Here is an 11886-nt window from a genome sequence, read left to right on the forward strand (position 1 = left end):
ATTTTTTATTTAGGATTTTAAAATTTTAGAGGTATTTTTTTAAATTTTTTCGTTTTTAATATTATCAAATAATATTATTCTTGTTCACCAAAGAACTTGAAGAAAAACACATTTCTATGACAACATAACCCTACCCACCATCTTCCATTGCCTTCCCTCAACAAAAGTTCATGAAGTCAGATAGTATATCCATCTCAATTTCAAGAATGCTAAACTCAAAATCAGATTTGCAGGAAGCCAAGGTCTTGTAAAATCCTAGCCAATCTCTTAATATAATACTTTTTATATTTTTAGTTCTTGTAGTTTTGAACCGTGATTATTCCTATGATTTCTTAAAGAGACTTAGTATCAGTTTAAAAATGCTAACTTTTAATTAGCACCATTAAGTACAAGAATCAAAACTAAAACTTACCAAAAAGACAATAATTAAAATAAAAACTTGTTAAAAATGTGTTCACCAAATCCACTTGTCTCTTGATCACTTAAAAAGGCTTAACATCGTCAATATAATCAGCGTTTGGTTTTCCCTACATAACTATAGTTAGAGTTAAGTTTAAACATGAGTGATTTTTTAACAGGGAAAAGAATGAAAAGAGGTCATCCCCACACAACAGGGACCAAACAAATTGTTATAATTTGTTGAATCCAACATTGCTAATAAATAAAACTAACGTAGATAATAAAAAATGAAAATAAAAAAATATTTATTTAAAGGATACTCATATTTCTAATTTAATATTTTTTTATTAAAATAATTAAATGATTTTGGTTATATATACAAATGTTAAACAATGTAAAATTATTTATATGTTTTTTGACTCAAAAAATGATCATAAAAGAAGAGGATCGCTTGGAAGGGGTAAAATAATCATTTTTTTTTTAATTAAAGAGGGACATTCTTATCATTTAACAACATTCGGAAATTCTTAATTAGACCTCATTGTCTGATTAAGAAGTTGTTAAAAATGTAGGCTTGACTTTGGATTTAGATATATGGCTGGATTTATTTGGGATTCTCCCAATATTAAATGCAGACAGAAAATGGAGAAAATTGAAAATTAAATAATACATAAAGCTTAAGATAAATCAAATTATTCACAATGGAAATGCTATTCATAATTTCTAAACAACTTGTTGATATTGTTTATATCATAATTATTTTTTTTTTTTGGTATCACATCCACCTAAAACTAGAAGGCCTTAAAAAATTATATCTAATGCTCCTCATGTCCTTAATGCAGGATCTAATTAGGGAGTTGATGTTAGTCATATATGTAAAACTTCTTTCAAATATTTATTAACTTGTTTCTAAATTAACCCTATTAATGTTTCCTCAATAGTATAATAATCAAGTAGGAGAGAGAAGAAGGAAATAAGAAAAATGTTTAGGATGTTTTAAAAAAATATATTGTATTAATTAATTTAACTAATATATTTAATTTACTCAAATTAATTAATTAGGTCTTGTATTTAATTTTCTAAAAATGTAGAGTCCTGGAGCATCAAGTGATGAAGACCATTATTTTCACCATGTTCTGTACAAATCTCTCCAGCTTTACTATTCATAGGTTCATTGTTCAAAAACATAAATCATCTGCATCATTAGGTCATCAGCTCATAAACAAGGGATACTACGACGATAAGTTGATAACTAATATATTTAATTTATGGCTTGTTTGATTATATTCTCAATTTTGTTTTTCTGGAAGCAGTTTTCTATAACAAGATTTGAGGACAAAAATACCAAAAAAAAGAAAATGTTGTTTGATAGTTGTTTTAAGAATCATATCTAAAAGCAAAAGCGGAAAAAAAATCATGGGCCTACTTCCAACAAAAAAAGCAAGCCCAAAAAGAATCAGGTATAATATATCTGCACACATGCATGGATAGGTCGGAGTTGTCATATATGGAGAACTTTAATTAAACGCTTTCACAAAGAAAGTTAAAGGTGTCAGCTGGTAGCAGAAGTGAGAATATTGAATCAACTATACTTAGTTAATATCTTCTGATGCTTTCTGCTCGAGATAATGGATGTAGCCATGTAAAGTCGCTGTTGTGCAAATCAACAAAGAAGGAAAAAATCAAACTTCCAGACGCAAAATCTTTGGAAAGATATATATATATATATATTAATAAAATAAACCAGCTCAAACGTGTGAAAAGATAATAATAAATCATAATATTTGCCTGAAAAACATCGGCTTCTTCACATGGCTCCCATTGGATTCCTATTTCAAAAAGTTGTACACCAGTTTCCCTTTCCATGTTATCTTTATGGTGGCAGAGGAAAAGTGTGTGAGAGGTTTACATTTAGAGGAGGCAGTAATGTTTCACGTCACAGAGATATTTGCGATATTTAGCACCCACCCACCGCAAGCCACTTCTTTTAATTCCATACTCTTCAAGAAATATGATTTCAGAATTCAAATTCTTTTGTTCCGTCCTCTTCTTGCTCGGTCTTTAAAGTTTAAACCTGCAACATTATTGAAGCATTGAAGCAGTTGGTGGACAGTTATGAAAGTAAAGTGCTTTGTTGTTTTCAATATATATATTTCGGTAAACATGTTTCATTCTGTTGTCTAAATCAGTGATGTATGTGGTAGTGTAAGAAGAAGATGCTCCTTCTTTTCCACTTATTTTAGTGCATTGTGACGCCATAATAATCGGACTAGAAGAATCCACAGCTGAGTTAAATCGGAGAGCCAACGGAAGCGACAATCTTGCTACATCGAACCTTTTGAGTTCTTTGAGGTTTCATATCAGATCTTCATGTTGCAGAGACGTTGACCAAAGTAATAAATAGGTGTTTCTCTTGCTCTGTTTCTCTTTGACTCCTCCTATTTGGACTGGATTTTTATTCCCATGTGCATGATTTCTTTTGACTCCTCCTACTTAGTTGGACATTTGTGTATGAAAGAACTCCTATCCCACATGACCTCAGTTTTGGAAATTACTACTTTACGCTTACGTGTGTGTCATTTGGTAAAGAATGTTGAGCGTATTTTTGTTTTATTTCATCTTGGTGTTCACTTTCTTATGTTTCTCTTCTACCTGAAAGCTATGTTCTTTCTGAGTTTTGTCATCTCACATATCATATCTCATTAATTTACCATTTTACCTTTCTAATGTTGATCATATTTCGTTTACCTTTGGCAAGTTCCTTTTTATCTTACATTTGGCTCTCACCTCTTTTCAAATCTGACAACTTCACTTTCTTGCAGCAGATGTCTATGGTAAACTGAACTAGATGCATCATCATCTGAGGTGGATCGATCAAGAGACATTTCCGTTGAGTTCTCCTTCCTTTTTCCATACGATTATATACAATTTCTCTTCTCCTTCTTGCTTTTGTTTGTTTTCTTGTTCATTAACCCAAAAAATAAAAAATTACTGTATTCTTTTCATTCGCCATTAAATAATTAGCGGAAAAAAATGTTTTTTTGGCTAAAAGAAATAATTTTTTTTAATGATTGTGGTCCATGTAATTGCATGTTTTGAAATGGTAAACAACCCTTCCTCCTCTGAAGGGGGGGGGGGGAAAACTCATTGAACTATCGTAAGTTTTTAAAACATATACATAGATATATGCACACTATATATTCACTCAAAGAAGTTATCCATTTTCACAATCATAACAAGAAATTTTTTTTTTAAAAAAAAAACGGTGCATTATATGTACGTTTTATTAGCCCATTGAAGCACTGATATAATTGACCGATCTTAATTATTTTATTCACATAAAGAGAGTGATTATATTTAGTATTCGTATCTTACGTATTAATCTTTTTTTAATATATTAATATTTTATTAACATTTAATTTGCATATGATGCTATTACATATTAATCCCAGCAAGTATGTTTTTTTAACAATTTATGTAAATATTTGACTGATATAACTAGTCTTACTTTTGAGAACCAATTAAAATCTATCTTTAAATCTAAAATATAAAAATTGTAAACATGTAAATGTCATTCAGTCCTCTATATAATTTGAAATATGTTCGTATATAGTCAGATTTACTATTATGTTTACTAAAAATAAGTTCATAATTTACTATTATTTATTTGATTTGAAATAGTTAATAATATTAACATTAATGTCTATATAGGCAAATTAGGTAATACAAAAACTTTATATTACATATGCATTGGGCATGAAAATATTGTCCTTGATTCACACGAGATTTGGCATCTAAAATTTTTGTCAAAATATATCAAATATCCACTCTTGGCACTTAAAAAGTAAAAGTATATAGATTAGCTCATTTTTTTAATAGAGAAAAATGTGAAGTCTCAATCATTATTAAAGTCTCACTTTTAAAAATTGACTTTCAATGGCAACTCTAAGGGTGTGTTTGGATTAGTGTTGGGCAAAACTGACTTCTAGTCTGATTGACTTTTATAACTAAAGTTAGAGTAAAAGTTAGTCAGTGTAATGCGATTTATGTTTAGATAGGTGCTTATAAAAAGTCAGTTGAAAAAATTGAAAGTTATTTGGATAATTAATAGAAAAGTTAGTTTAGTTATAAAATGACTAAAAAAGACTTGGACTTTATTAAATAGTAGTGTTTGAAATTTTATGTTTTTAATGTGATAATAGTTTAAAAAAATACGTAAAATTATTATGATAAAATATAAATAGTTTATTTGTGAAATTATAAAATAAAATATTTGTTACGGAGTAAAATTTGAAAACACATTGTAGATAATTAATTAAATATACATAATGGACAAACATAAATATAAATTAAAATTCATTTGGTCTCCAATTAAAGTAAATGAAATCACATAACTAATTAGATTGTAAGCTTTGCACAATTTTCCCATAAGTCAGTTAGAAAAGTTGATCCAGATTGCGTTTCCATAGGTCAGTTAAAAAAGTTATTTTTTCCCATAAATCAATTAAAAAAGAAGCTCCATCCAAACAATCTTCTAAACCATAATAAGCCACAAATCTCAATTTTACGCTTCCCCATATGCTTTTATCATCTCCAATGACAATCCAAACGAGGCCTAAAAAGTTGCTGTTGAAAGTATATTTTTAGTCGCGACATTTATGGTCGCCACTAAAAGTAAGATTTTTAGTGGCAACTTTTAATGTCGCCGCTGAAAGTCACACTTTCAGCACGACATTTTATGTCGCCGCTAAAAGTCATTTTTTTTAATGTATATACAACTTTGTTTTTTTTATGTTAATCATTGTTCAGATGAGTTTTGTCCTTCCCCTCCTTGAAGCATCAACATCTTCAAATATTATATTTCCTTTCACCTTCCATTTCGCTCTAACTTCTTTCCAAATCTGACAGCTTCACTTTCATGTAGCAGATGTCTATGGCATGCATCATCATCTGAGGACAAGGTAGATGAAGGGACATTTCAGTTGAGTTTTTCCTTCCTTTTTACCTAGGATTATATACATACATACATACATACATACATACATACATACATACATATATATATATAAAATATGGACCGACCTACAATTGCTGATCTTCCTGTTACTTTCTAGCAATAGTTAAGGACGCGTCACTTTCTAGCTTCCTGAAGTGTTGTTGATTTCTGGCACTAACATGAGTTTCAATAATGGCAAATAAAATTCTGTTTTACATGAATTTTTCCGGGGTTGTGCATGATTTGTTTAGTTTTGGGAAGCCACACTTGAATGCTTTCATTTTTGTGTTTGAAGATGTACGTTTTGGCTATTCACATTAGTCACATATAATCGGCAGTATTTCTTCTTGCAGTTATTAAAAACACAATCTTAGGGTGAAGCTTGTCCGGCCCCTTACAATAACAAATAGAAAATTTACTGTTTTTATTTTCATGTTTGGACCTAAATTATTTAATTCTTTCTACCGCAATTAAGAATGAAAAATATTGCCAAGAGAAACGTAATTTTCTTTTAAGATGATTTAATTTTTTATTCACTGATAACTGATTTATTAAGTAAATCTGTTATTTATATTTAAGATATATTTAATAAAAACCTACATTTTTATAATTTTTAGTACCGATAAATGAGGTAATATTTCATTCTTTATTTTGAGTTGTCAAGAAGAAAATGCCATTTTGTTCTTTATAGCAATGGTTGCTTGACGATGACGGTAGTTGTTATCAGACTTTTGGGCAATATTTTCAAAAGTCCTTTCACAACCCTTATCATCACCCAAGCAGTCACCCGCAAGAACAAATAATCATGTTTATTTTTTTGATATTTCAAAATAAAGGATGGGATATTACCCTATTTATTTGCATTCAAAATTTATAAAATATGGTTTTTTTTTATAAAGATTATTAGATGTAAAGAACAAATTTATTTAATTTATTTATAAATTGAAAATTAAATCACACAAAAAGTTATGTACATCTTAGCTGTATTATTAATTATCCTGGAGAAAATTAAGTGGTTTACTCCGAAAAGTTAGGTGGATCATTTAATGATGTATTCTAAAATCTTTAATATTGGTTAACATTTTCATCCATGCTTCAAGTTATTCCTCCGGTCCTCCGGTCCTATTTATAAGTCACTTTCAAATCTTTCACACAAATCTTAGGAACAAATTTTCAACCGCCCGTGTAATATAACCAATGACTCACAAGGCTGAAGCTCGCGAAATATGAAAATAGAGGGTGTGGAAAAGTTTGGTGAGGATGAAGGCTCTTCTTCAAACATGGGCTTTCAGGACAATAAGCACCATTTCAAACTTCCCTCGAGGATTCTTGTTTGCTTTGTATATCAAAAACAGATATAAATTCTCTAGCCTAATTCAATTTATAGCGGTAGACAGCTAAGTTCAAATACTCCTTTCGGTTCTTAATTTAAGACCCATTCAACTAATTTGATAAGATTAAAAAAGTTAGGTAAGTTAATTAATTATAAAAAAATGTAACATGTTTTTCCTAAAATACTATAATCATCTTGCTTAATATCACATCTTCCTCTTCTCCTTGATTATAGTTGAGGGAGTATCCATAAGGGTAATTTAGAGAAAACTGATAAATATGATAAATGGGTCTTATATTTAGGACCAAAATCAACTCAACAGTTAGGTCCTATATTAAGGACAGGAGGAGCATAAGCAAAATGAATGTATCCTTCTATTTACGCAAATATTGCTATATGAAGTACAACGCTAGCGCCGTTAGCCAAAAATGAAGTCCTTGATTGTAGCACAACCAGTTCCCTCCAACTAATAAATCTTAACTCTCAAGTATATATGATAACATAATGTGTTGTCTCAAGCATTTGGCATAATTATCATCTTTCTGGGTTTCCTCCTTTGCTGCATCCTCAAAGGCAATAGGTATTAGAGACTACCTCACAGTCCATCTCTAGCAAGAGTAATCTCTGTTTCATTTTTTTTAAAATTTAAATTTACATTAGAAAAATATATATTTGTCTCTTTTTTTTAATTTTATTTAGAATATGTTTAAACAACCTGGAATATGCTTGAGCAAATTCAAATGTGATGCAGGAAAATTTAAATTTTGTTAAGGAAATTCAACTTTGATGGAAGAAATTTTGATTTTGATACATCAAATTTGAGTTTGCTTGCTTGTTTCCTTATCATATTACAGCTTAGATTTCACCAGACATAACTTTAAAAATAAAAATATTTTTTAAATGGGTTTTGTTGCATTAGAAACTAGGCTTACCGAACTCTTAAATCACATGTCATTTGCGTATCTTATATTTAAATTAAGAAAGATATTTTTTCCCTTATCATATTATATATTACGATTTAAAGACAAAATGAGCCAATTTAATATATATTATTCAAATTTTGTCTACAACAAAAATATTCAATCACTAAAAATATAAACAAGAAATTGAAAAAAAATTACAATTTTCATAAACCAAAACCACGATGTATAATTTTTATATAATATTTACAATTTTGTCATATTCAAATTAAGTGTTTTATTTCTTTAATATATTTTATTTACACTTTTTTATTTAATTTTTATTTTAATCATTTAGTTTGCATAGTGATTTTTATATTTATATTTAATATCCATATTTATTTAAATAATAATTTTTATATTGCGTAAGTTTAAAAAGCATTATTTATTTATATCATTTTGTATTTTTTTCAAAAAAGCATTTCTTATTTAATAATATTATATTCTTTCATTAAGGGTAATATGGTAAAATAGCTCAATTTTCCCTCCTCTTTTCATCCAACTAAGCATAAATTTCTAATTGATCCCATTTTCAATTCTAGTGTGAATGAAGCACTCATTTGGTCAAAAAATTTTCATTCTCTTTTCAATTTTTTTCCATTCATTTTCATTCCAATTGATTCTTTAAACCAAATGAGCCCTAAGGTAACCATCCTCATAAAAAATAGTGCTTGAATTAAATTCTTTTGGATAATTTTTAGTGCAACTACCAATTCCCCATCAAGGAGATTGTGGATTTAAGCCTCCACAGGGACCACGCATCATATATTCACTCACTACCTCATATAACTCCTGATTAGAATTCTAGTCGGGAATCTCAGCACTGACAACAAGATCAACATCTTGAGGAGTAATAAGCTTATGGTCCATGGCCAAGAAAGAAAGGCCAAATTATCATACTAGAAAAGAAGATTTTAATAATTATGGAAAATAATGCCTCATAAGTACTGATTGTAAATTATCATATAAAGCCAAATAATCTCTGCTTCAATCCATGCAATTATCAAGCCTCCGATCTGCATTGAGTTTTGTTTGGGACATGTCTTGGGCATATTTGTAGGACTATGCTTCCAAATCGATCTCTACAAGCTTTCACCTATTTTTTTGAACAACTTAAGATTTTGTTTGACATGAAGCATTGAAAATGAGGGATAAGAAAAGGGATTGAGATTGAGAAAAATTATTAAAATAGTATTTAACATGAGTATTTGCTTGTTATATAAGATTAGACAAACCCATATATGTGAGATTAGAAAATACCACTTTCTCTCATGATACTCCCCAATCCTACATACATAGGTTGGGCTAATCCTATATAACAAGCAATTTCTTATACTAAACATTCTTTTAATAGATTTTTTTCAATCCCAATCCCTATCTCTACTCTTAATTTCAATGCTTCCTACCAAACAGGACCTATGAAGCATTATAAATGAAGGATAGAGACTGGTATTGCAATTGAGAAAAATTATTAAAATAGTATTCAGCATGGATAGTTGCTTATTGCATGGGATTAGACAAACCCATGGAGGTAAGATTGGGGAATACAACCTCCTCTTATGGTATTCTCCAATCTCGCAAACATGGGTTTATCTAATCCCATATAACAAGCAATCTTTCATGATAAATACTTCTTTAATAGATTTTTCTAATCCCAATTCTAATCCCCACCCCTCATTTTTAATGCTTCGTGCCAAACGTGACATAAGGGTATTGAAATAGTGTTATGCAATGTTAAGATATTCAACTATCATTAGGTTTTTTGGCCAAAAAAGCCTCTCATTAGGTTGATAGCAAAAAGAGGTCAACATTGCCATTATATATATATATATATATTTATATTTATAGCATATATATGACCTAAACCAGCCCCTATACCTGGGACCGTGCTTCTGTTTAGATCCCTAAATTCGGAAGCTATATGTAATTGTACCTTCCAAAACAATGCACAAGGTATCGTTGATTGTAACATCGACCTCATGTGACATGGTTTATGAATTTGGAGTGGTCTATCCAAAAAGGTGAATGGGACGAAAAAAACTGTATATATTATTTGGTACGAAGCATTGAGAATGAGAGGTAATGATTGGGATTGGGATTGAAAAACCCATTAAATCAATATGTAATATAAGTAATTACTTACTACTTGGGATTGAGCAAATCCATATAGGTGGGATTGGGGAATATCATAGAGACAAGTAGTACTTTCTAATCCCACCTACATTAGTTTGCCTAATCCCAATTAGCAAGTGATCCATCATACTAAACACTCTTTTGATGTATTTTCTCAATTTCAATAACAATCCTTACCTATAATTCTCAATGCTTCATCCCAAGTAATATTAGAAACTCTCAAAATCAATTATGCTAATTGGTAAATGAGGGATTGTTATTTGATGAACTAAACCAGGTATAACTTTTTAAAGTTAAGAGACCAAGTTCAAAATTTTAGATAAAGTTAAATGACTAAAAATAAAATTTAATCATTTTAAGATGATCCCTAGCTAATGTTCACAGATGAACATGACGTTGTAATCATTTCATGAAAATAACCAATCAGTTCACGAAAAGGTAGGTTAGTCTTAAAAGCCAACACCAAGTAGAATTACCCGCGTAACGCCAAGTGAATTTAGTATGATGAAGGGTGGATTAATAGATAAAGTTTGTCTTTTTTTTTTTTTTAAGCATACTCTTAACAGAGACTGTTTAATTAGACTTAAGTATATGTTTCCAAAATAAAGAAGAAGTCCGTGTAATTAAAGTCAAAGTATTTTACTCTTCTTATCAAGTAATAATAAATAGAGAGATATAATAAATATTTTAAATCTCGGTTATCTTTTTTTGATTAGAACATCTTCATTATCTTTAGATCTCATATTCCTTTTCCTTCAGTTTAACTAAATGATGTTGTTTTTTTCTCCCTATTTTTAATGACTGATAATTATTTATCTATATGGCTTCTAGTCATATGGCAACTATTACTCATAATTTTAGTTCAATTATCACAATAAAACATCACTATTTTAATGATCAGGCAAGATAATCTTTTCAATATCCATGACAAACTATTATTCACTTTCAATTATCAATTCATACAATGCTCATATATGGTCATTATCTTGCTCATATTCATGTTAGATTTAGGAAATTTCCCTTCTCTTCGAATAACACATCAATTTTGTCAATTATTTTTCATGAAGGCATTGTGGTTACTAAGGCACTAAAAACTAAACTGATCAATGAACCGATTAGGCCAATGGTTCAACAGGTTAGTGTTAGAACATAGAATATTTGTATTGTATTTATAATCAGTGTACACCTGTAGCTATACGTGTAAGGCTCAGATTACATGTTTCTCTCACTGTAACTATTATTTAATGCAAAGGTTGGGTATACCTTCGGTACCCAAGAATATTCCCTCAATTCTTATCCATTTTCTCTCTTGGTACCAGAGCCCTAGCCGCCATGTCTGCGTCTTCTGCTGACTCCTCAGTCTCTTCCAAAACCTACTCCCTTTTCAGCTCCTCGAGCCAAACGAGCTCTATCAAGTTGGATAGAGAGAATTATTTATTTTGGGAATCGGTGGTTTTACCGTTGACAGAAGGCAACAAGCTGGAGAGCCACATTAATGGCTCTGTTTCAGCTCCCTCTCGTCATATCTCCGAAGGCGGTCGGACGATCCTCAATCCTGCATTTGAAGAATGGTTTTCTGTTGACAGACTTCTTGTTGGCTGGCTCCGTAACACAATGACTCAAGAGGTAGGAGCTCAACTTCTCCATCACAAGACAGCACGAGACCTCTGGGTTGGAGCTCGTGAGCTAACCTGTTCATCACTGAAATCCCGAATCATGGTGTTCAAGTCGGAGCTCCATCACACTCGGAAGAATGGAATGAAAATGGTTGACTACCTAACCAAGATGAAGAACATTGCTGATCAGCTTTCACTTGCCGGTGCTCCAGTAGACACGGCAGACCTCATTCTCCACACTCTGAATGGCTTGGATTCAGAATACAATGCCATAGTAGTGAAACTTATTGATAACCCAGATCTGACTTGGGTTGGTACCCAATCTGCCTTGCTTGCATTTGAAAGTCGCCTCGAGCAGTTGAACCATTTTGCAACTCTTACCATTCAGCCAACTGCAAATGTTGCACAGAGCGATGCCTCTTTTCCTCATGACACTGGACGAACCTCAAC

The sequence above is a fragment of the Neltuma alba genome, unplaced genomic scaffold (genome assembly GCF_004799145.2).
Source record: "Neltuma alba isolate B1F8T4 unplaced genomic scaffold, ASM479914v2 tig00012316_pilon, whole genome shotgun sequence".
In the NCBI taxonomy this organism is placed as follows: Eukaryota; Viridiplantae; Streptophyta; class Magnoliopsida; order Fabales; family Fabaceae; genus Neltuma; species Neltuma alba.